Raw genomic sequence first — 26,064 nt, 5'->3', positions numbered from 1 at the left:
TTTAAAATGTCCTCTTAAAATATATCTAGTAGCTCCCTCTCAGTCTTGAGTTTCACACTACTGATCTGTGATTCATTACATGAAACACATGACCTGTAGAGAAACATACCAGATGAATTTGGGACTACTGCCATTGAGTTTCATCATTCACATTGATACAGGTTGCCATTGTTCCACTTACTAAATGGACAATTGTACTACTGCATATCTGAGGTTACAGACAATGAACTATTATGTTTGTGCTGCCAGTTTCTACAAGGTCTCTGTAAAGAACCAATAATCCATTACATTTGAAATGTGACACTAGGACCTAATAGGTCTGTTCAGCAAGCTTCGAAGTACTTGTGTTAAGGCTGTAAATCAGGTTGTTATACTGTACCACACCTTAGATTTACACTGATTATGATGTTTCATGGCTAAAATCAAAGTCCGTCAAACATAAAAACGATGTTTCTGTTATACACACAATAAAAGAAAATGTTTAACATTTATCCTAGCAAATAAGACTATGCAACTCCCCATCATTTCAATCTCTAATTACCCCTTAAAACCACCAGTATTTTTGGCACTAAAAATTTAACCCCTTAAGGACTGGCCTTAAAGAACAAATATTTTTTTTTTCGTTTTTTCATTGTGGCATTCCATGAGCCATAACTCTTTTTTTTCCGTTGCTGTAGCTGTCTAAGGCCTCATGCACACGACCGTATTTTTTCCCACCCGTAAATACTGGCGTAAATACGGGTCCGGTGTCACACGTATTCGACCCGTTTTGCACCAGTATTTACGAACCCGTGCCTGTAAATATGGGTCCGGTGTCACCCGTATTCCACCCGTATTTACGGGCACGTTTTTGGCGGCAAAATAGCACTGCACTAATCGGCAGCCCCTTCTCTCTATCAGTGCAGGATAGAGAGAAGGGACAGCCCTTTCTGTAATAAAAGTTAAAGAAATTCATACTTACCCGGCCGTTGTCTTGGTGACGCGTCCCTCTCTTCACATCCAGCCCGACATCCCTGGATGACGCGGCAGTCCATGTGACCGCTGCAGCCTGTGATTGACCTGTGATTGGCTGCAGCGGTCACATGGCCTGAAACGTCATCCAGGACGTCGGGCCGGATGTCGAGAGGGACGCGTCACCAAGGCAACGGGCGGGAGACCGGACTGGAGGAAGCAGGAAGTTCTCGGTAAGTATGAACGTCTTTTATTTTTATTTTTTACAGGTTTATACTGATCGGTAGTCACTGTCCAGGGTGCTGAAAGAGTTACTGCCGATCAGTTAACTCTTTCAGCTCCCTGGACAGTGACTATTTACTGACGTTGCTTAGCAACGCTGCCGTAATGACGGGTGCACACATGTAGCCACCCGTCATTACGAGAGCTCCATAGACTTCTATGGACTGTCCGTGCCGTTATTACGGCCTGAAATAGGACATGTTCTATCTTTTTCAATGGCACGGGCACCTTCCCGTGAGAAAACGGGAAGGCACCCGTCGCCAATAGAAGTCTATGAGCCCGTTATTACGGGTCGTAAATACGACCCATAATAACGGGAGTTTTTACGGTCGTGTGCATGAGGCCTAAGGCTTTGAAACAACGCACAGCACACGGACCCATTCATTTCAATGGGGCCGTTCACACATGCGTGAAACTCACTGCATGTCCTATATTGGTGCATTATCACGCACCTACGCGCTCATTGAAGTCAATGGGTGCGTGAAAACAATGCACCGCACATGCATGCACATGCGTGTGCGGTGTGTGATTAGCGCATTAACTCAGTTGAAAAATAGAAAAAAACAAAAAGATGTGCTTTGCGAGTGCGTGAATAACGCATAACCCTCGCAAAGCAGACTGATGCATGCGCAACACACACGGACCCGATTCACACAAGTTTTTCACACGCGTGAATCAGATACACTCGTATGAATGAGGCCTTAGGCCCCATGCACACTACCCAAATCATTATGAGTTTGGGAGCACGGTCTGTAAAATAAAAAGAATAGGACATGTCCTATTTTTTACGGATAATTTATACGGCCCGGACACCTTCCTGTAAATACAGTGAAGGAAATAAGTATTTGATCCCTTGCTGATTTTGTAAGTTTGCCCACTGTCAAAGTCATGAACAGTCTAGAATTTTTAGGCTAGGTTAATTTTACCAGTGAGAGATAGATTATATATACCGTATATGTCGGCGTATAAGACGACTGGGCGTATAAGACGACCCCCAACTTTTACCCTTAAAATATAGAATTTAAGATATACTCACCATTTCGTGCAGGAGCGCTTCACTATGGCCATCGGCGGCAGGACCCAGGACTCTCTGTCTCTTTGAACTCGCGCATGCGCAGATAGGCTGCTTCATCGCGCGAGATCTGAGAGGCAGGGAATGAGAGGAAAGGGCGGGCCAGAGGATCTTACAGAGATGTTCCCTGGCGGCTAATACCGGCTTCCCTCAGATCCGTGGCGGATTCCGTGCATCCCGGGAGCCTGTGTACCGGACTGCAGGCTCACAAGGTAACACACAACCTGTGTGTAGACAATATGTAGACTAGGGATGTCACGATACCAGAATTTGGACTTCGATACCGATACTTCGTTTAGTATTGCGATTTCGATACCAATTTCGATACTTTTGCCAACAGTAATAAAAAAAAAATTCTTCCGTTTTCTGATGTGAGGCGCGACGTGTGATGAATTTTGAACGCGCCTCACATTAATAGTAATTAATCCCATCATGTTTCTCAGTCATATTGGGTTAATGTGCGAGGTACATGATGGGGTTAATTACTATTAATGTGAGGAACATGGAGGGTAAATTCATCGCACCTCGCGCCTCACATTAATAAGTGAATGAAAGCCGTGTTTATTTCATTTTTTTACAGCGTACACATCATAAATGATGCAAAAACATTGTTGTCCGCGCCATTACTGAATGTGTGTATTTTATGTATTGAGACTTATTTTAATGTTTATTGTAAAAAAGGTGAAGGTGTATTTTTTTTACAATTTAACAATACTTTGTTTTTACTTTATTTTTAAACTTTAATGTACTGACATATATCAGATATGTGCCAGTACATTAGCCTGTGGACGGGATAATACACAGGCAGTTGTTAGGACATACTTGGGTATGTCCTAACAACATGAAATATGGTAAGACAGCCCTGGGGTCCGTCAATAGACCCTGGGCTGTCTGCCCATATATGGTATGGCCCTCGATCGCGTCACAGGAATTCCCTGTGACGCGATCCAGGGGCATCCCCCCCTTCTCACTTTCCCCTGAATGCTGCAGTCAGCTGTGATCGCAGCATTCAGCGGAATAACGGCGGAGATGAGCGGTTTCTCTGATCTCCGCCGTTATAGAGCGGGGCTGCGGCTGTGTAATACAGCCATTGCCCCGCTCCTGACAGGAAGTGCGCGCGCGGTCAGCATGAGGTGATGCGGCCGGCGCTGCACTAATGAGGGGCAGTTCAGGCACTGAAGACAGAACATGGGGGTGTTTTGTAGCGCGCCCGCCATGTTCTGTCTCCAGTGCCGCCGCTCATTAGTGCAGCGCTGGCCGCATTGCATCATCCTGACCCCGCGAACTTATCATGACTCAGGAGCGGGGCTGTGGCTGAATTACACAGCCGCAGCCGCGCTCCCATACATTCATGTGTATTATACTGAGCTGTGCGGCTGCAACGTGCATCCCTAATGTAGACAATATCCGGCATATAAGACGACCCCACACTTTTGACATTTTTTTAAGGGTGTAAAAAGTCGTCTTGTACGCCGATATATACGGTATAAAAAATAAATAAAAAAAATCACATAGTCAAAATTATATATATTTATTTGCATTGTGCACAGAGTAATAAGTATTTGATCTCTTTGCCAAACAAGACTTAATACTTGGTGGCAAAACCCTTGTTGGCAAGCACAGCAGTCAGACGTCTTTTGTAGTTGATGATGAGGTTTGCACACATGTTAGATGGAATTTTGGCCCACTCCTCTTTCCAGATCATCTGTAAATCATTAAGATTTCGAGGCTGTCGCTTGGCAACTCGGATCTTCAGCTCCCTCCATAAGTTTTCGATGGGATTAAGGTCTGGAGACTGGCTAGGCCACTCTATGACCTTGATGTGCTTCTTTTTGAGACACTCCTTTGTTGCCTTGGCTGTATGTTTCGGGTCATTGTCATGCTGAAAGATCCAGCCACGAGCCATTTTTAATGTCCTGGTGGAGAGAAGGAGGTTGTCACTCAGGATTTGACGGTACATGGCTCCATCCATTCTCCCATTGATGCGGTGAAGTAGTCCTGTGCCCTTAGCAGAGAAACACCCCCAAAACATAATGTTTCCACCTCCATGCTTGACAGTGGGGACGGTGTTCTTTGGGTCATAGGCAGCATTTCTCTTCCTCCAAACACGGCGAGTTGAGTTAATGCCAAAGAGCTCAATTTTAGTCTCATCTGACCACAGCACCTTCTCCCAATCACTCTCAGAATCATCCAGATGTTCATTTGCAAACTTCAGACGGGCCTGTACATGTGCCTTCTTGAGCAGGGGGACCTTGCGGGCACTGCAGTATTTTAATCCATTACGGCGTAATGTGTTACCAATGGTTTTCTTGGTGAGTGTGGTCCCAGCTGCCTTGAGATCATTAACAAGTTCCCACCGTGTAGTTTTCGGCTGAGCTCTCACCTTCCTCAGGATCAAGGATACCCCACGAGGTGAGACTTTGCATGGAGCTCCAGATCGATGTCGATTGACAGTCATTTTGTATGTCTTCCATTTTCTTACTATTGCACCAACAGTTGTCTCCTTCTCACCCAGCATCTTACTTATGGTTGTGTAGCCCATTCCAGCCTTGTGCAGGTCTATGATCTTGTCCCTGACATCCTTAGAAAGCTCTTTGGTCTTGCCCATGTTGTAGAGGTTAGAGTCAGACTGATTAATTGAGTCTGTGGACAGGAGTCTTTTATACATGTGACCATTTAAGACAGCTGTCTTTAATGCAGGCACCAAGTTGATTTGGAGCGTGTAACTGGTCTGGAGGAGGCTGAACTCTTAATGGTTGGTAGGGGATCAAATACTTATTTCTCTGTGCACAATGCAAATAAATATATATAATTTTGACTATGTGATTTTCATTTTTTTTTTTATATAATCTATCTCTCACTGATAAAATTAACCTAGCCTGAAAATTCTAGACTGTTCATGACTTTGACAGTGGGCAAACGTACAAAATCAGCAAGGGATCAAATACTTATTTCCTTCACTGTATACGGGAAGCGGTCCGTGCACCCTAGAAATGAATGTAACCGTATTTTGATCCGCAATTACAGTTTGTAGCAGTCCTAAACCCCATTCTACCGCTCTATGTTCTGGTTGACACGTGTAATTCCCAACCATGAATTACAGAAACAACGTAGCTCGCCGAGCTACGCTATTTCCGTAAGTTCCATATAACTGAATGATAGTTACGGAAACAGTGTAGCTTACATGCTACCCTGCTTTCGTAACTGCCATTCACTACTATGGGAGTTACGGAAACAGCGTAACTCAGCGAGCGTGGATACGTCATAAATGTCTCCGATGGGAAAACCCCTTTAATGTGTTAAAAGTCAAGATAAAGACGGGTACATCTGTATTTATCAAAGTGGTGCATACTGTATGATAAGTTTGTCGCATTTAAGATACTTTTACACGGCCCGACCTCGACCGTGTAAACGAGTGCTGATCAACAAAACAGCTCGTTGATCGGCGCTCGTTTGCTCCTTTCACAAGGAGCTAGTATGGGGACGAGCGCAGGGCCGGCCTTAGGATAGATGGTGCCCCGTGTGAAATTATCTTTCAGAGCCCCACCCCATCACTAAAAAAAATGCCCCATAAAATAATTATAATGCCCCTTTAGTGCCCCCATACAGTATAATAATAATATTTAATAATATAATATATTACAACCCCTTCAAGGAGACAGTATTTTGTCATCTAATTGTGCCCACAGTATTATGCCCCCTGTAGTACCCCTAGACAGTATAATGTCCACTTAGTGGCCCCCACACAGTATAGTGCCCCCCTGTAGATTTTGCCATACAGTCTCCCTGTAAACAGTGCCATAATCCCCCTCCTCCTCCTTGCAGATCGTGCCATACAGTCCCCCCCACCTCCCCCTTGTAGACAGTGCCATACGGCCCCACACATCTCCCTTGTAGACAGTGCCCCCAAACAAAAACAAAAATTGTACACACCTAGGCCCCATTCCCACGACGAACTGAGCTGCTCCACGATGGGATCCTTGCGTAGGCCATCGTGATCTTGTAGCCTAGTACAGAGTTTCCCAACCTTTTCGGACTCGAGACAGCACTGAGAAAATAAAATTTCCTCAGGGCACCCCTACCAAAAGTTGTTCTAAAAAAAAAGCACTACACTCGTAGGGTATGTTTACACACGTTTTTTGTAAGGCAAAAAAAAATCGGCCCCAAAATTCCTTCAGGAATTTTGAAGCAGATTTTGAATTGACAGCATTGTTTGACTTTTTTTTTGTGTTTTTTTCTTAAGCCGTAGAAGCTAATGCAAAAGATGCAAGCAAAAAAGCTCCAAACGGGCGCCGCAGGTTTTTTCTGCCTCCTATTAATTTCAATAGGGGGTCAGAGGCGTAAACCACTTGAATACCATCAGCCCCCCACTCACAGTAAAATGACCATCAGCCCCCCGCTCACAGTAAAATGACCTTCAGCCCACCACTCACAGTAAAATGAACATTAGCCCATCACTCACATATTCCCCCTGTAGGTAATGCCAAACAGCCCCTTGTAGGTAGCGCCACACAGCCCCCTTGTAGGTAGCGCCACACAGCCCCCTTGTAGGTAGCGCCACACAGCCCCCTTGTAGTTAGCACTACACAACCCCCTTGTAGATAGTGCCACACAGCCCCCTTGTAGATAGCGCTACACAGCCCCCTGGTAGGGGGTGCCACACAGCCCCCTGGTAGGGAGTGCCACACAGCCACCTGGTAGGGAGTGCCACACAGCCTACAACCCCCTTGTTGGTAGTGCCACAAAGCCCACAGCCCCCTTGTAGGTAGTGCTACACAGCTCACAGCCCCCTTGTAGATAGCACCCCCCCTTTCTGTAGATAGCACCACCGTAGCTCCCTGAATGAGCGGAAACCCCGTGTGGTCGGGGATTCCGCTCCTGGAGCGCTCCTTGATGTCTCTGTACATATATTGTTAGTGACATCAGGGGAAACTCCTGAAGCGGAATCCCCGCCCACAGCTTTGCTGATGCTGTGACCGGGAATTCCACTCCAGGAGAAGCTCCTGTCATCTTTGTCCATTTATGGACAGTGATGTAATTGGCTTCTCCTGGAGTGGAATCCCCGGTCACAGCGTCTGCAACGCTGTGGATGGGGATTCCGCTTCAGGAGTTTCCCCTGATGTCACTGTCCATATATGGACAGAGACATCAAGGAGCGCTCCAGGAGCGGAATCCCTGGCTACACGGCTCCTCCAGGGAGCTACAGTGGCGCTAGTAGATAGCAGAGCTCGGAGAACCTCCTTAGTCTGCTATAGTGCCGCAGCGGCTGCTAAAGGCGTCACCTATGACTGCTACAGCGGTAGCGACGGCCACTAAGTGAAGAGGCGCCCGGGTGGAATGGGCTCAGGTGCTTCTGAAACAAGCAGGGGAAGGGAGCTAGTGCAGCGCCCCCTTCCACCTGCTGGAGTGATGCGCCCTGTGCGAAGGCACAGGTCGCATACCCCTAAGGCCGGTCCTGGACGAGCGCCAGTTACTCTGATCGCTCATTCCCATACGTTATTATTATGTCGGCAATGCATCTTCCTATTTACACAGGGAGACGTGCTGCCGACAACTATAATATTTTCAGTATTTAAAATGATGCAATCAGCGGATGAACAAAGGTTCTGTGAACGCTCGTTTGCCCGACAATTGGCCAGTGTAAAACCGCCTTTATTTAGACATGTTAAACCCTTTTCTCCTCCTTATCCCACCTAATAGTTTCCTTAATCTAGTTTAGTTTGGCGCATTTTTGATGTGCGGTGTCACGTTTGAAGCCACATCCCTTCCCTGTAGACCATGCCCTTCCCCGCTAAGCCATACTTCTTTATCCAGCATCCCAAAAAACTGTCTAAAACAGTTAATAAATTTGTTGTGCAGCATGTATGCCAGAATTCTGGCACATTTTAAATACAGGGTGAAAGGATGGTGCAAAATTATAGCCTCTGTATTTATAACCGAGAGAACATAACACAGATTTATTAACATGAAAAGACACACTATCTATCTAGCCAAGTTTTATCTATACACTAAAATTTTTCAAAGTGATTTCCATTGATGACATGGCAGATGTCTAGGCGGTTGTCCATTTCTGTCCAGACGTTTGCCAGCATATCATTGGATATGGACTCCACTGTTTCAGTTAAAGAAGCTCTGTCACCAGATTTTCCAACCCCTATCTTCTATTGCAGCAGATCGGCGCTGCAATGTAGATAACAGTAACGTTTTTGTTTTTTTTCAAAAACAAGCATTTTTGGCCAAGTTATGAGCATTTTTATACTTATGCAAATGAGCCTTTCTTAAGTACAACTGGGCGTGTTTAAAGTTATGTCCAAGTGGGCGTGTATTGTGTGTGTACATCTGGGCGTTTTTACTTGTTTTACTAGCTGGGCGTTGTGAATGGAAGTGTATGATGCTGACGAATCAGCATCATCCACTTCTCTTCGTTAACACCCAGCTTCTGGCAGTGCACAGACACACAGCGTGACGTCACTTCCTGCCCCAGGTCCTGCATCGTGTCGGACGAGCGAGGACACATCGGCACCAGGCGACAGAGGCTACATCGACTTACCTGCAAACGCCGATGCTGCTGCAGAATCAACTGTAGCCTCTGTCGCCTGGTGCCGATGTATCCTCGCTCGTCCGACACGATGCAGGACCTGGGGCAGGAAGTGACGTCACAGCGTGATCTCTGGAGAACACGCTGTGTGTCTGTGCACTGCCAGAAGCTGGGTGTTGACAAAGAGAAGTGGATGATGCTGATTCGTCAGCATCATACACTTCCATTCACAACGCCCAGCTAGTAAAACAAGTAAAAACGCCCAGATGAACACACACAATACACGCCCACTTGTACTTAACTTTAAACACGCCCTGTTAAACTTAAGAAAGGCTCATTTGCATAAATATAAAAATGCTCATAACTTGGCCAAAAATGCTCGTTTTAAAAAAAACAAACGTTACTGTTATCTACATTGCAGCGCCGATCTGCTGCAATACAAGATAGGGGTTTGAAAATCTGGTGACAGAGCCTCTTTAAGCGTTGTCTCAGGTCATTCAGATCCTGTGACTGGGGGTCCTTGATGTAGCCACACAGAAAGAAGTCGCAGGGTGTTAGATCTGGCGATCGGGGAGACCAGCGCAAAATTGGTGAATCCAGATGCGTACTGTAGCTAGGTTCTCCAGCACCCGGTGGCAAAGATTCAACTTGGCGCACCCCCCAAATCTCTTTCCCGACATTTCCTTCTCCCTCGTCATGTTTGCTTTCTCTAACAATCAATGAGATGTATGGTTTTTTTCACCTTTTTTTTATGTAGCTCGAGCATAAAACCAATTGTACATTTTACAAGCAATATAGTTACATAAGGGTGTTAACAAGACAATAAAATAAAATAAAGAGGTCAGTGCCTGACTAACACAGATTGTATAACTGAGGCTAATGAGACTATATGGTGACATAATGAACAGCCTTCTCTTGTAGATAGTGAGATAGTGCCACACAGCCTCCTGTAGATAGTGCCACACACAGCCCCCTGTAGATAGTGCCACATATCCCCCTTGTAGATACTGCCACACATTCCCCCAGGAGATAGTGCCACATAGGCCCCCTTGTAGATAATGCCACACACATCCCCTTGTAGGTACTGCCAGCCCTCCTGTAGATTGTGCCACACACAGCCCCCTTGTAGATAGTGCCACATAGCTCCCCTTATAGATAGTGCCACACACCTCCCCTTGTAGATAGTGCTACACACTTCCCCTTGTAGATAGTGCCACACACCTCTCCTTGTAGATAGTATAATGCCCTCTAGCTGCCACCATACAGTGTAATGCCCCCATAGATGCACTCATACAGTGTAAAACCCACACAGATGCTTCCATACTGTTTAATGCCCATACAGATTCTCCCCTGCAGTATAATGCCCACACAGATGCCCCATACAGTATAATGCCCACACAGATGCCCCCATGCAGTATAATGCCCAATCAAATTCCCTCATACAGCATAATGCCCCTATAGCTACTCCCATACAGCATTATGCCCCTATAGCTGCCCCATACAGCATAATGCCCCGATAGTTTCCACAATACAGTATAACACCCCTATAATGCCCCATAGCTACCCCATAGAGCTTAATGCCCCCAAAGCTGCCACCATACAGCATAATGCCCCCATAGTTGGCCCATACAGTATAATGCCCTATAGCTGCCGCCATACAGTAGAATGCCCCCACAGCTGCCCCATACAGTGTAATGCACCTATAGCTGCCCCCATACAGTATAATGGCCCCATAGCTGCTTCATACAGTATAATGCCCCCTTAGCTGCCACCATACAGTATAATGCCCCCAGGCTGCCCCATATAGTATAAACCCCTATAGCTTCCCCATACAGTATAATGCCCCCTTAACTGCCCCCTTACAGTATAATGCTGCCTTAGATGCCCCAATAGAGTATAATGCCCCCTTAGATGCCCCAAGTGCCAGTGCCCATGTAGATAGTGCCACAGTGCCCATGTAGAGCGTACCCACAGTACCCATGTAGATAGCACCAGAGTCCCCTGTAGATAGTGCCCCTTTATATTGCCACAGTGCCCATGTAGGTAGTGCCACACCCCCTTGAAGATAGCACTACAGCCCCTGTAGATAGCGTTACCCTCCCCCCTGTAGATAGCGCCATTGGGACTCCCCCTAGGAGCGGAATCCCCTGCCAGAGCGCCAGCAACGGGGATTCCGCTCCAGGAGGATTATTTCATTGCATCTGCGCCTGGCGCACCCTATATTCTCTCCTAGTTGCGCCCCGGACACATGCCCCGTCTGCACCCCCCTAGGTACGCCCCTGGGTGAATCGTTGTTTCCGGCGTGGCCGATCCAACGTTCCAGTAGTTTCGTTCATCCAAATAGAAATTTGGAGATGCACCATCTTGCTGATAGACTACGTTTGGCAGATCTTCCTCTATCTGTGGCATAAGCCATTCCTTTAACATGTCCAGTTAGGCCAGTGACTGTATTCTCGGCAAAAAAGAAGGGACTGTAGACTTTGCCCCTGCTTATTGCACAGAACACGTTTAATTTGGGTGAGTCCCTCATGAACTCGATAAGCGAACATAGTTTTTCTAAGCCCCAAATTCTAACGTTGTGGCGATTGACCTTCCCACTGAGATTAAAGGTCGCCTTATCGCTGAACATCAGCCTTTCAGCAAATTCATCCTCTTCCAATAACCCCTTCAATTCAATGCAATAGTTACGTCGTTTCAGGTTTTCGTCTAGTTTCATCTCCTGAAGAAGATGTAATCTGTATGGCTTACAATGCAGATGATTTCGTAAGATACGCGATAACGTGGTTTGTGTGTACCTGTAGTTCCATACTAGTCAGCCTGGTTAACTTTCTAGGACTACGCTCGTACACAGCTCGAATCCTGTTCACTGTCTCTTCTGAAGTCTGCAGCCCAGACTTTTCCCATGACATAAACACCCAGTGGTGTTGAATTGCTTCACCCAACGCGAAATGCAATTTCTACACAGAGCATGTTGACTACATTTATTCTGAAAGTTTACTGTTACAACAGACCCCATTCTTGCAAATTCCAACACGCGAAAAGCTTTTTCTTGCTTCGATAGCACATTTCAAATTTGAACCCCTGAAAATGAAAGCTGTGCTGTGATTGGTTGCTATGGGCACCTAAGCCAGTTTTGCTTTGATTTTCAGACACTGCCCATTTACCACTGATGTTACTTAAACTACGGGCTATTACTATGTACCATCCTTTTTTAATCACCCTGTATAAACCTGCCCCAGTGTTTCTACTATAGAGCTGATAAATCTGTCCTTGCGCCTATATACCGCAACTGATATAGATGGCAGGAGGTAGTGACAGTAAGTGGCTCTTAAGGGTCCATAAAAAAAATCCCATTCATTAGAGCAGTAGAGCTATGGCTTTGTGCAAGTAATTCATTAGTGACTACCTATGATAAAGAAGTTTGCATTTTAGCCACAAGATGACAGTATAGGAAAACAGGTTGAATATTGTACTTTTTAGAAAACATTTCCAAGCAGTTTCTTTTGCAAGTTCACATTTCTTACTTGTGAATTTAAGATTTTCTGCTTAATGTACAATAAATGTGAAAACTGTACTTTAAAAAATAATAATAAATATTCTAATGTGGGCAATGGTAACGGCACTGTATGTACATTCTATGAGATGTGGTCCATGTGTTTTGAAGAGGAAAAAACTTTGAAGGCAGTAATATGAGTGTGGAAGGAATCTGTGAAAATCTATTTTAAATTTTGCATTTGAAAAAAACTTGTTTTTAAAAGTATTTTTTTTTAAAACTACAGGATAGCCTATCTGTTGTCTTTTTGCGGTGGTTTTGTGTTATGGCTTTGTGCTGCAACGTAGTGCAAAGTGTGAATCCGGCGTTCCACCTGTTCTTGTTGTATTCACGGATTTATCTAGATAACTTTATTATAATGTGATAGAAAAAAATGTAGACGTTACTTTAAATGGGTTTTCTGATTTAAGCAAATAAAACGTATTAATTGTATAACGAAAATGTAAATGATTTTCAAGTATAGTTTGTTTCAGATAAAGTAAAATAGGATGCTAAATTTGAACAGCAATTTTTTTGTGTGCCATTTTTGTGCGTCTTCATTGGCTCTGTAACGATGAGATCTAAAGTGCTACCATACAGCGGCAACTGCCAATAAAAGTGTCAGTCCCATACATTGAAAATGACAATGCCCCCATTAAAAGTGCCAGTCACAGCTAATCTATAAACAGTGACAGCCGCAGATTCGGATGTGTCTAGAAAAAAAAAAAAAAAAGAAGATGCCGCCACCACAGGCAGACAGCTGCTTAAGAATCCATTGGGAAGGATGTGTTGTTTTTATCTGTCTAGGTAGAGACAGCTTGTGGGCAGAGATCTGGGACTGGTGGGCAGAAACACGTCATCCAGTTGTGACATTTCATGCATGCTGCTAAGGGAACTCAGTATCTCTACACACATTCTGCCTCAGCCGTTGCCCCCTTTCCCATGCTGCCAACTACAGATACAGTTGAAACCAATGGTGGAGCAGGAAGCCGTCAGCTTACTGCTCCACCATTCACAATGTAACACCAGCCGTGAGCGGCTCTGCACAGACAGGCACAATGCAGTGACATAATCATGCCTGCCTGTGCCGATTTACACAGAGCACAGCTTGGAGAAGCAGAGGGATTTCCTCCATTTGTCGTGGGAACCGTGTTAGGTGAGTATTTATTTTATTATTTTTAGTAGGCACTGTTAGGGCAGTAATGGGGGCATTATAGTGTGTGGGGTCAGCTATGGGGGCATTATAGTTAATGAAAGGCAGCTACAGGGACATTATACTGTATGGGGCAGCTAAAGCGGTGAGGGGATCTTATACTGTATAAGTGCAGCTATGGGGCATTATACTGTGTTGGGGTTGCTAGGGAGGCATTATACTGTCAGGGAGGCACTATGGGGCATTTTACTGTGGCGGCACTATGGGAGCATTATACTGTGTGAGGGTCAGCTAAGAGGTATTACACTATATTGACGCAGCTATGGGGGCATTATACTGTATGCGGGCATCTATGGGGCATTATACTGTATGGGGCAGCTATGGGAGTATTAAAATTTCTGGGGGCAGCTATAGGAGCATAATACTGTGTGGGGCAAGTATGAGTCATTATACTGTATGGGGGCATTATACAGTACTTTGTGGGATGCCCTATGGGGCATTATACTCTGTGGGGCAGCTATTGGGGCATTATACTCTATGTGGAAGGGACTATGGGGCATTATACCATGAGTGGGGCAGCTATGCGCGCATTATACTTTGTGGAGGCCTCTATGGGAGCATTATACTGTGTGGAGGCCTCTATGGGAGCATTATACTGTGTTGAGGTACTATGAGATTATGATACTGTGTGGGCTGAACTAGGTGTGTATGGGCGGGGTTAAAGACATGACTTAAAGAGGCTCTGTCACCAGATTTTGCAACCCCTATCTCCTATTGCAGCAGATCGGCGCTGCAATGTAGATAAGAGTAACGTTTTTATTTTTAAAGAAACGAGCATTTTTGGCCAAGTTATGACCATTTTTGTATTTATGCAAATGAGGCTTGCTAAAGTCCAACTGGGCACGTTTAAAGTAAAAGTCCAACTGGGCGTGTATTATGTGCGTACATCGGGGCGTGTTTACTTCTTTTACTAGCTGGGCGTTCTGACGAGAAGTATCATCCACTTCTCTTCTGAACGCCCAGTTTCTGGCAGAGCAGACACACAGCGTGTTCTCGAGAGATCACGCTGTGTCGTCACTCACTTCCTGCCCCAGGTCCTGCATCGTGTCGGACGAGCGAGGACACATCGGCACCAGAGGCTACAGTTGATTCTGCAGCAGCATCGGCGTTTGCAGGTAAGTCGATGTAGCTACTTACCTGCAAACGCTGATGCTGCTGCAGAATCAACTGTAGCCTCTGGTGCCGATGTGGCCGACACGATGCAGGACCTGGGGCAGGAAGTGAGTGACGTCACAGCGTGATCTCTCGAGAAAACGCTGTGTCTGCACTGCCAGAAGCTGGGCGTTCTGAAGAGAAGTGGATGATACTTCTCATCAGAACGCCCAGCTAGTAAAAGTAGTAAAAACGCCCCGATGTACGCACATAATACACGCCCAGTTGGACTTTTACTTTTCAACACGCCCACTTGGACTTTTGCAAGCCTCATTTGCATAAATACAAAAATGGTAATAACTTGGCCAAAAATGCTCGTTTTTTAAAAATAAAAACGTTACTGTAATCTACATTGCAGCGCCGATCTGCTGCAATAGCAGATAGGGGTTGCAAAATCTGGTGACAGAGGGAAAAAAATTGCCGTGTCGCGCTTTGCACGCCACATTTGTTGGGAGGTATGCATATATATGTGTGTGTGTGTGTGTATTTTTTTTTTATTACTTTTGCAATAGAGTAAGATATTAAATTATATACTGTATCATTATTGATATATTTATCCTAATATCATTATTGTCATGTACCATGAATAAATTACTCGCCAGCTGGTTTCTTTTTATAATATTTATTGCTTACAACTTGGGTTGTTCAACTTCACATACAATGATCAGTAAAGCAAAGAAAGCGCCATATTCACTGATAACACCACCTCTTACACTGGGCTTGGACAGACTCTGATACCAGAACGCTAATCTGTCACAATCTATTGAGAGAGGGGGGGCTCTCCTGGTTTCTGGGAGTGGGGCTCTCCTGGTTTCTGGGAGTGGGGCTTTCTTGGAGGCTGGGAGGGAGTACACTCCTGCTCAACTGCTGGCTCAAAATGGCAGCTTGTGTAGTAAATTCAGTCACTTTGTCACACAGAATACTGACGTCACACACTAATATCTTCTTTTTTTTTTCACACTGGAATCCTCCCTGCACTTATCAAGTGAGAGTTGTGCTGTGTCTCATCTGTGAAGCTGTACTAGCTGTTCGGGTGGCTGGCAGACATTACTGTATCACACACAGCGTCCCTGTCTCCATTACAGCACCAACTGTTCACTGACATGCTCCTCTTCCCCACTCAGCACAACCTGAGACTCCTCCCACTGATCATTACCTGAGACTCCTCCCCTTATCCCCACCTGACTCCTCCCACTTCACTAGCTGAGACTCCTCCACCCTGAACCATTTAACAGAGTATCATCTCTAGCCAGATTGTGCCCTACAGGATCTGTGACAACCATGAAAAACCTCCAATCTCACCACACACACATTGGGCGGTTAATATAATAATAGTTAACACCCTTAACACCCATACAATTTCTGATATCGCCCAAGCTTAGCCAACACTACTAAAAAATGCCAGTGTTTACCTGGTTTAACTATACTTTTAGACTCTGTTCACATCTGCGTTGGAGGCTCTGACGCAGATTCCGTAAAATTTTGCAAGAAAAAATAGCTCTGCGGACACTCAACATATCTCACTGTATTATAGCGGGGTACGCCGGGCGCTAGGGTATCCGTCGTGTGACAGGTCCGGCAGAGACTTGTGACTCCCATTATGAACAGAAACCACTATGCAAGTGTGAGCATAGTCTCGCTAAAAATAGATCAGCAATAGATAAAAAGGATCTGACAATGTTTAGACAATTTTTAGCAAAACTGTATTAAAAAATAAATGTGCTAGTCCCCTTTTTTAACACAAGTAAAAAAAACATTGGTTCTGTTGGGAAAAACTGATAGATGACTCTGGGTAGCCACAACCAAAGCATATAACTTGACAGTCACAGTCTTTCCACATACAGCGACAATCACATATACAATGACAGCCATACACAGTACAGTGACAGCCACAAACTCCTTCCCCATATACAGTGTTAGCCACAGGCCCTGCACACTATCCTACTGCCCGCACTGAACCCATGACAGCATTACTTCAGAGACTGAATCTCTCTGTGAACGATGCTGCCATCTGCTTCATGATGCCTTACTAATATAATGATTACCGATACACATGTATACATGTACTTAAAGGGGTTTTCCAACATTGTTTTTTGAAAGTAATAATTATTTATATCTGTTACTTCTGTTCAACCTATGTTCCCCACCTGTATTAATCGCTTAATTTCTTCATTCTGCGCTCCCTGAGGTTGTTCTCCAGTTTGTTTACATCGCTGTTTTGCTGTGACCGGCTGTTTCTTGTTGTAAATAAAGATTCCAAATCCTATGATTTTTCATAGATGTTTCCTCCGCCAGTAGTTTCTCCTCACTCCAGATCCTCCACAAACCCCTCCTTCATATATCTGACACCCACTTCCCCTCTAGTCTCTGTCACTACTCCTTCACCTAAGCAGTCCGTCTTTCTTTGGCAAGCGCTCAGAACGTTTTTTTTAATCCTACCTTTGTTCCTGTACCATTATCCATCAGGCGACACATCATGGCAATATAAATATCTCATCTACATCATTTCGTAGCGATCTTACTGTAATAAATAATGAAAAAAATCTATATTTGTATCAATTCTTATTTATTTATTTTTTTGCCTGTTTATTTCTTCTTGTTTTCTAATTACTCTTTGTCTAATTTTGTTTTTCGAATACATTATTTTCTGTATGTATCAATGTATCTTTGTCTATAATTTAAAAAAAATTATATAAAAAAATATTCAAAAAATTATAGAAAATATAATAAAATATGTATATAAAAAATGTGTAAGAAAAAAATTGTTTTTATGAATTCTACATAACGCAAATTTACATTTTTTTTTAATAATATACTTTAAATATAATTATATATCATGTCTGCAATAAATAAATCCAGTACCTTATATATGCTTAAGCAACTGTTACACTTTGCTTTATCAGTGTCACATGCTATCAGTTATGTACGACGCTAGGAGTCCCTGCCTCGCTGCAGGACAACTGTCTCGTACTGAAAACATGATTACAGTGCGGGACAGTTGTCCTGCAGCGAGGCAGGGACTCCTAGCATCGTACATAACTATGATGCTAGGAGCCCGGCTCCCTGCACGGTGTTTGGTCCGGGACTTGCGGCCGAAATACGTCCGTCCATTACGGACGTAATGTGCTCGTGTAAATCCAGCCTTATTCAGACTGTGACGCATGGCATCTCAACCTGGGCAATTCTGATAGCATGTTCTTTGAATTATTCAGGCTGTGATGCTTGGCATCTCAACTTTAATATTTAATATTAAAAAAATATATATAAGAATAATTAGAAAACTAGAAATATAAAATATGTTATTCAATAAATAATAACTGAGTTGTACTAACCTCGAACAAGATGACAATAAAAGTTTTGTATGTATTACATGTGGTAGCAACTAGAATAAAGAAGACAGCCAGACAACAAAGAGCATACTAGTTTATAAGATTAGGTTATAGGATACACAGACGGTTTGGCTAATGAGAGATTAATTACAATAAGTACAGACTGCCTATAATTTTTTAAAACTACTATTGATTGAAAGGAAATGGCGCATGCGCGATGGGAAATCTACTTTGCTGTGTCAGTAGAAGACGCTGGCACAGAGAATAGAGCATGCGTGTTGGACACAATTTGTATAAACCGTGCAAGCTCTGAATAGAAGTAAGAGTACATGGTACAGCCCCTTACCACAGTGTACAGTTACGTCATGACCACCGTGACCGTACATTCAGACCACCGGAAAAAGGAAGTTAGAGCTCATGTACGGGTCTGAGGCGGAAGTTAGGTTTTCGGGTTAGCGAAGGCATCACATGATAGAAGATGAGATACGCCGTTAGGAACATCTTATCAAACACAAGTACATTACAAAAACATTTCGTTTGACATGTTTAGTTTAACAGGATTGGAGTAATTCTGGAAAACCCCTTTAAGAGCTTTACTTTGTCATATTCAAACGTAAACATATAATTCATATTAATAATATTAAATAAACTCTGCTTATGAAAAAAATTTAACCTTTTTTTAAGATTTAAAACCGACTCTATGACTAAATGTAACATTTAAAAAAATAAAAATAAAAAATTATATATATATATATATATATATATATATATATATATATATATATATATAATCTAATTAGAGGTGTGCTGATTCTCTGGTCCACTGTAGAGCTGTAAAAATCTTAAAAGCTTCGCAGCCTGCAACCGCCACTTGGGGGGGGGGGGGTCCATTCTATAATTGATCTAAATAAGAGCTTTATATACAGTAGATGTAAACAGTAATTTACTGAAAATGTGGCACTAATCCCTAATGTAACATATTCTGAATTTAGAAAAATATCAATATTTTCTAAAGTAGGAGGTACAATTTAAATGGAAATTTTGTATCCCTTTTTATGGTACTTAGTGATGTTGTTAATAAAAAAAAAAACTAAGGAAATTTACTATCACATTGTCGAATTTGGCTTATTATATTCGGCTATAAAAGATTAAATACAGCCTAGAGTATAATTTACATGGTTTTATTTACTTGTTGCCTTGAGAAGTGTGAAAAAAAGACTATTTTTCGAAATGCTTGTTCTGATATATTTATTGAGGAGGCCAATATATAGAAAGAAAACATAAATAGAAAGAGATACATGGATAGGAAACAGATGATCATTTCAACAAGTTTGGCAAGAAAATTTTTCACTATGTAAATGTAATGATACCAAACTGTTTATATTATTTGATTAAATACAACAAGCAGAATGAAAAGCAAATAGATATAAAAGCCTATGTAAACCAAGTTGATTGAAGAAACAATGACTACACACAGCATACATTACTAGAAGTACAGGACTGTTAGGGTATGTTCACATGTAGAGTCAAAAACGTCTCAAAATACGGAGCTGTTTTCAAGGGAAAACAGCCCCTGATTTTCAAACGTTTTTTGAGCAACTCGCGTTTTTCTCAGCGTTTTTGCGTCATTTTTTACGGCCATTTTTGGAGCTGTTTTTATTAGAGTCTATGAGAAAACGGCTCCAAAAACGTCCCAAGAAGTGTCCTGCACTTCTTTTGACGAGGTTGTAATTTTACGAGCCGTCTTTTGACAGCGATGCGTAAAATGACAGGTCGTCGGCACAGTACATCGTAAAGCCCATTGAAAGTAATGGGCAGATGTTTGCCGACGTATTGGAGACGTTTTTTCAGACGTAATTCGAGGTGTAAAACGCCTCCATTACGTCTGAAAATAGGTCGTGTGAACCCAGTCTTAACGCGCACCGACAGTCATCCAATCGTGAAAACTTCATAGGAAATGCACCTCAGTGTGTAAAATGTAATCTGGAATAAAAAAAATGAGTGCTCTATGTCGGTTATTACCTTCATTTACTTCTAGGCTGCACACTCCACTTAGTTTAATATAGCGCGCAGTCGAAAGACTTGGATTGCTATAGCCCTTTACTCCCTCCATGCTGATGTAAGGTGCAGAACAAGATAGAGGGAAAGTGGGGGGCAGATTTACTAACAAAATGGAGCCAGAATTCCAGCACACATGGCATTCCCCACATTTATAGACTGTTTTAGACAAGGGGGTGTGGCTTAGAAGCAAAGGGGCATGGCTTAAAATGCGCCACATATGGCGCAAAAACTTGCATCAACAAAGTCAACCCAGAGGTGGTATAAGAAGGAGAGTTTAACATGTCTAGCTAGATGTGCGAAATTGATCATACACCATGCACCACTTTCATACGTTTAGAGCATCTACAGGCTGCCTTGTCTAAGTTTACACTGTCCAAAAGTTAGATAGTATTAGTAAATCTGCCCCAGTATGTCTGTATGCTGTGTGAGAGAGGTGTGACTACATACAGTAACAATCAAAAGAAAGTAGTGAGGAATGGCTGAAGTAATGTGAGTTAGGCTATGTTCCATTGTTCTGCTCCGGCAAGGGAGCCGATGTTCTACAAACCCCCTAAATGCAGCGATTGTAATTGATCGCTGCATTTGAGGGGTTAATTGGCGAAATCAGCGGCGACGGGCCACTGATCATCAAAAGGGAGAGCAGGGCAGACACCCTGCACAGTTAACCGCCACTGCGGTGTAGCTCCGCACGTCCAGTTGTAATTGCATGTGAAGATGCGCTAATTAACTGCTCGCCCTTGATGTGCAGTTACGTCCAGGTGCGCAAAGGGGTTAATAGGAGCGCCAAGATGGCAGACCTGGGGGCCTTCATTAGGCCCCCAGGATGCCATAGCAATTATCGACACCCCGCGATTGCATCGTGAGTGGGCCAATGAGCTGTCATAGGGGTCGAGCCCCTCTTTCCAACGATCCTGCTCGTTACTGTGAAGTGTTGGCTGTAACATACCTGTGAGCCCGCTCTATACTTCCCCTACCCGCCTTTGATGTAGGCATACGTCAAATGTCGGGAAGGGGTTAAATAATGTGTTAATCTTATTATATAGATCACGACGATAGCATACATGTTTATTTTATTTATGTTTTTACACTTTTGCTAAATAAAACCACATTTATGGCAAAAATGGTTTGATTTTATTTTTAGGGTATGTGCACACACAAAATAAAAAACGTCTCAAAATACGGAGCTGTTTTCAAGGCAAAACAGCTCCTGATTTTCAGATGTTTTTTTAATCAAAGTCGCGTTTTTCACAGACGTTTTTGGAGCTGTTTTTCTCTAGAGTCTATGAAAAAGAGCTCCAAAAACGGCTGAAGAAATAATATGCACTTCTTTTTCGCGGCCGTTTTTTTACGCGGCCGTTTTGAAAATAAAAAATGCACCATCGGAACAGAACGCCGTTTTTCCCATTGAAATCAAGAGGCAGAGGTTTGGAGGCGTTCTGCTTCCAATTTTCCAGCCGTTTTTCGGGACGTTTACGGCCCGAAAAACGGCTGAAAACACTCTGTGTGAACATACCCTCAATTTGAACATTTTTTTTTCCTAATAAACCTTACTAAACTATTTTTGTAGTCCCACTTAAAATTAGATTTATTGATCGCTTATATAATGCTTTGGTATACTCAGTATACCAAAGCTTTATTGCCTGTCAGTGTCATGGCCTAATAGGCATACAGTTATGTCAAGCCTAGGGGCCTGTGTTAGGCCCCTGGTTGCCACGGTAGCCCATCGGTGCCCTGCAATAGTGCTGATGGGGTGGTAGAGGGAGCTTCCTACCTCTGTGGTTACTTTGATGCTGCGGTCGTCATTGATCATGGCATCTAATGGGTTAAATGTCGGAGATTTGAGGTAAATGGCCGAGATTTGAGCTTTTGTAGTAAGATGTCTCTTGCCTATTACAGCTGACAACCACTGCGGATGGCACAGATACAGCTCTTGTGCCCTTACGATCCACCTGGCATAACATTAGGCCCTATTGCAGTTATTAGATCGCAATTAGGGCATAATGGTACGTCCATTGACACGAATGGGTTAATGGCTATAACATTTTTAATTACTAAACTCATTGCACAGATTTTTTTTATTTCTTTTTTATGACATATAGGGCTTTTTGTCTGTACACATTTTTTTGAAAAATTGGTATTTGGGTGTAGAGCGTGTGTATAGTGGTATCCAAAAGGATTAGAAGGTGCTTTTGGACCACTCCCTATAACAGTACAAGAAAAAGACGCTTCCTGTATTACATACATAGAACTTATTAAATGGGGTACTTTGTGGCCAGAATACTCCATTAAGCAATCTGTATATATTAATTAAATAAGCAGAAACAATAAAAAACTGTTTCTAACCTTGTCTCTGGGTCCCTGTAAATGCAGATGCACAAACTATTACCTCTTAAGAATAAAACTCTTAATGGATGCCGTAATAACAGTTTTGCTGGTCTCTAAAGGGGTCAAATTGTTCTGTTATACAGACAGTAACTCGCTTATCAAACGAGAGAACAGCAGGGACTGCGCTTACGCGTTACTGGCTGTTTTACAGAAAACCCCATACACGGCACGTCACTAGTGACGTGTCGTATACCAGGAAGAAACATTGAATAGTTTGACCACGTAACAAATTTACAGATGATAAACACAGCGGGCAAAGAGAGTGACGTCACCAGTCACATGCCCCACGGCAGCATCGGGAAACGGGGCCAATTTTAAGAACCAATTTTAAGCACATTTACAGATTAAAAGCACAGACACATAAAAGTATTAACTCGGAAAACCCTTAAACATAATTTAATTTAGATATATTTATACGTCAGAGGACCTGATATGTATGTGCATTACACAGACAAGTCTTTGATTTAAATGAGAACGGTGTAATGCTTCAATTGTCATGTGGGGGCACTGCAGGGGAAAGAAAAACTCTTGCTGGCAGATTCCCCCACAGAATACAGCTGAGCGCTTGAGGTCCTCAGGAGCCTTGTAACAAAAAGGCATTGTCGATAGCAGACAACTCCTTTAAGGTAATTTATGAAGGCAAAATAAAAGAAATATGGACATCCACCTTAATTTCTTAGGACTATCTATTCAGCTATTGCATATACTTATTGCAGCCCTGAAGATCTGAGGACAACCACTAATTCCATTTTGTAAACTTTCCTCCATGCTCTGTAAGATATTTTTTACTACATACATCCATAAATATTTTTTCTCCAGGCAACTGATCTTTTTGAGTTCAAGACAGTTCTGTTTATTTGTAGGCACGAATCTTGCAATAAAATTATTCTCTTAATGCCTTTACATCATGAATCGGAATTGAAGGATAATTATCATAATGAGCTTTTATAACTGTAATGTTTTATAACATGCTCAAAGGTGAAAACGCTCCACACTACAAAGACTAAAAGCACCAACTGATAAGACATTTGCTTTCCTTGTTAAAGATGCCCTAGACGTACACGTAACTAATGATTTATTGATGTGATTTCAATATACATCTACGGCAGTAAGCAAAGTTGGTGAAAGGGAGCTTCATCAAACTTCTGTCATAGTGAAAACAATACCTATGTTCACCACAATGTTTGCTGTACCCCAAATAAATGCCGAAGTAAATACCGCCATACAATGCTCAAATAACAGCAACATACAGTGACCAAGTAGCAGCTCCATACATAAAGTAATCCAATAAGAATTGCTACAAAAACTGGTATACAATTAATATTAAGATTTGCGTTTGTCACATGCCCTAGCTGTCAGACCATCTGTGGGGCCCCTGACCCTATTAACACAACTAATCACCCACCTGCTGGCTACAATCACAGTCAATGTTGATAAAGTGGAGGCAGGACAGACCTAAAGGCCCTTTTACACCTGCCGATATTCGGCAGGTGCAGCGAGCGCCGATCAATTAGACATCTTGCTCATAAACTTTCTTTCTACCAATACATTTATTTCCGGAAAATGCCGAACAGACACGAAGTGGCTGAGCGCTCACACGAGCGCTTCAGCTGCTTTGTTCTAGCGATTAATGGGGCTCTCAGGGCTTGGACCTCCACCAATCAAACCTTCTGACACGTCACTATGACATGTCAAACGTCTAGCTACACTTTAAAGGATATGTACATCTTTGAAACCAATTTTTTTTTTAAATAAATCAATGTTAGTCTTTTCAAACAACTTTTAAATTGACTTGAAGTCATTTTTTTTTTTTTACTCTTTGAGATACAGCCTCTATTTATCCTGTATACATAGAAGCTGTATCCTGCTGTCAAATTCAATTCCATCAGGTCAGCCGCACTGACGGATAGGCAGAAAGCTGGTCCTGCGTCTCTAACACACAGGATCCAGCTAAGAACAATCACATTCTAATTCATGAGCTTAGATGTGATCATTATTAGCTAGATCAGAGACATGCAGAACCATCTTTCTGCCAAGCCATCAATCCTGCTGAGATGACGGACTCAGCATTGACGGCAAGATACAACTTCTATGTATACAGGTTAGATAAAAGCTGTGTCTTAAAATGTAAAAATAAAATTTTATTAAAAACAAAAAACATTAATTTATTTTAAAATAATTGTTTTACTTAAAAGATGTACATAGCCTTAAATTTCCTCCTATTTCTAGGATTCTATAAAATGCTGACAGTTACTGCAATGACTTAAGTACTTGGTAAACAGCTTACAGTACGTGCCAAGGTTTAAATGAGAACATTCTAATGCTCCAAAAACAGTGCAGATTGGCATGGTTTCCTACCTCCTCAAATGAAAAGACTGGCACTACCACACTTTTAATTAAGATTTCTCGCAACAACAAAAAAACATGAGACCTAAACTATGAAAGCAGGATGAATATTGACCCAGCTAAAGAGTTGTGTAAGCAATATACTGCATAGAGTACTGTCATTAAAGGCCAATGATACACTGAAATAGAGGATGTAAGATTTTCTGTATGGTAAAAGGTTAATGAAAGTTAATGACTAACATTACTCAAAGGAACAGAATAGAGTAAAGTGATTGCAGTCTGTCTACTCCAGTACATTATTTCATTCTTCATCATGTAATAACCTCGAAGAGATGTGTTTCTATAGATGACCCACTAATGTTCTTATAAGATGAAACCGATACACAGCACAAAGGCAAAGAGAAAAAGAGCTGTAGTACATCACCCATAGACGTGTATGGGGCCCTACTGCACATCCATATGCCTATTCATTATTATGTAGGAATACTTACAAACCTGGTGATCTGTAATGTGGGACTCCAGGACTGAACTAGCCGGTAGAGCCTCCCTGTGAACCGGTGGAGTTATCATCTACTACTTTGTACTACATACGGTAACCTGGGTTGTGAGTATTGTTATCACTCAGACCCACAACATAAATTTGTTAAGTTTGCTGCTGTACACTGTTGTTGGTCTAGAATAATTAGGACTATTACATCCAGGTGTCTTGCATTATGTCTTAGAAGTATTGATCTGCTTCTTTTTGACTTTTAGTCCGGTTTCCTGATGAACCTGCCAAGTTTCAGGAGAAACGCAATGGAACGCAGTTTACTATGTCTATCAATTTAAGTCAATCAAAGTCACCTCTCTGGACATATTGATTTGTCTCTGTCATTCACAACCTTCATCTGTTGGTTGTGGTATGTTTTTGTCTCAATATATATATATTCTGGATTTGTACCTCTTTTGTGCCTACCCTTTGTTGTGCACAGTTTGAAGATTTTGCACAATTTGCTTTTTTTATTATGCATTTGCCTGTCTAGGTCCCACCTCTGTACCAGAAATCCACTATGAGGAATCGGCTAGGCCATTAATAGGGTATCTAGGGTACAGGTTGGAAGTTGAAGTCGTGCCTTGAGTAGGGGCATTACTCCGACTAGTATGGTGAGCCGATAGTGTATATCAGGGTCAGTCGTTTTGTTATATGCCCCCACATTATAACTG

The 26,064-nt window shown here is 42.7% G+C and overlaps 1 protein-coding gene across 1 annotated transcript in view; it reads left to right on the top strand.

Annotated features, from left to right (window-relative positions):
* The window catches only part of ARHGAP18 (Rho GTPase activating protein 18), a 152,027-nt gene that overhangs the window by 952 nt on the left and 125,011 nt on the right, over positions 1-26,064 (top strand). The gene's annotated exons all lie outside the window — the stretch shown is intronic.

This window comes from Rhinoderma darwinii, chromosome 4 (assembly GCF_050947455.1).
Source record: "Rhinoderma darwinii isolate aRhiDar2 chromosome 4, aRhiDar2.hap1, whole genome shotgun sequence".
Lineage (NCBI taxonomy): Eukaryota > Metazoa > Chordata > Amphibia > Anura > Rhinodermatidae > Rhinoderma > Rhinoderma darwinii.
The sequence above is the reverse complement of the archived record's forward strand: the minus strand, read 5'-3'. Positions and strand labels throughout refer to the sequence as shown.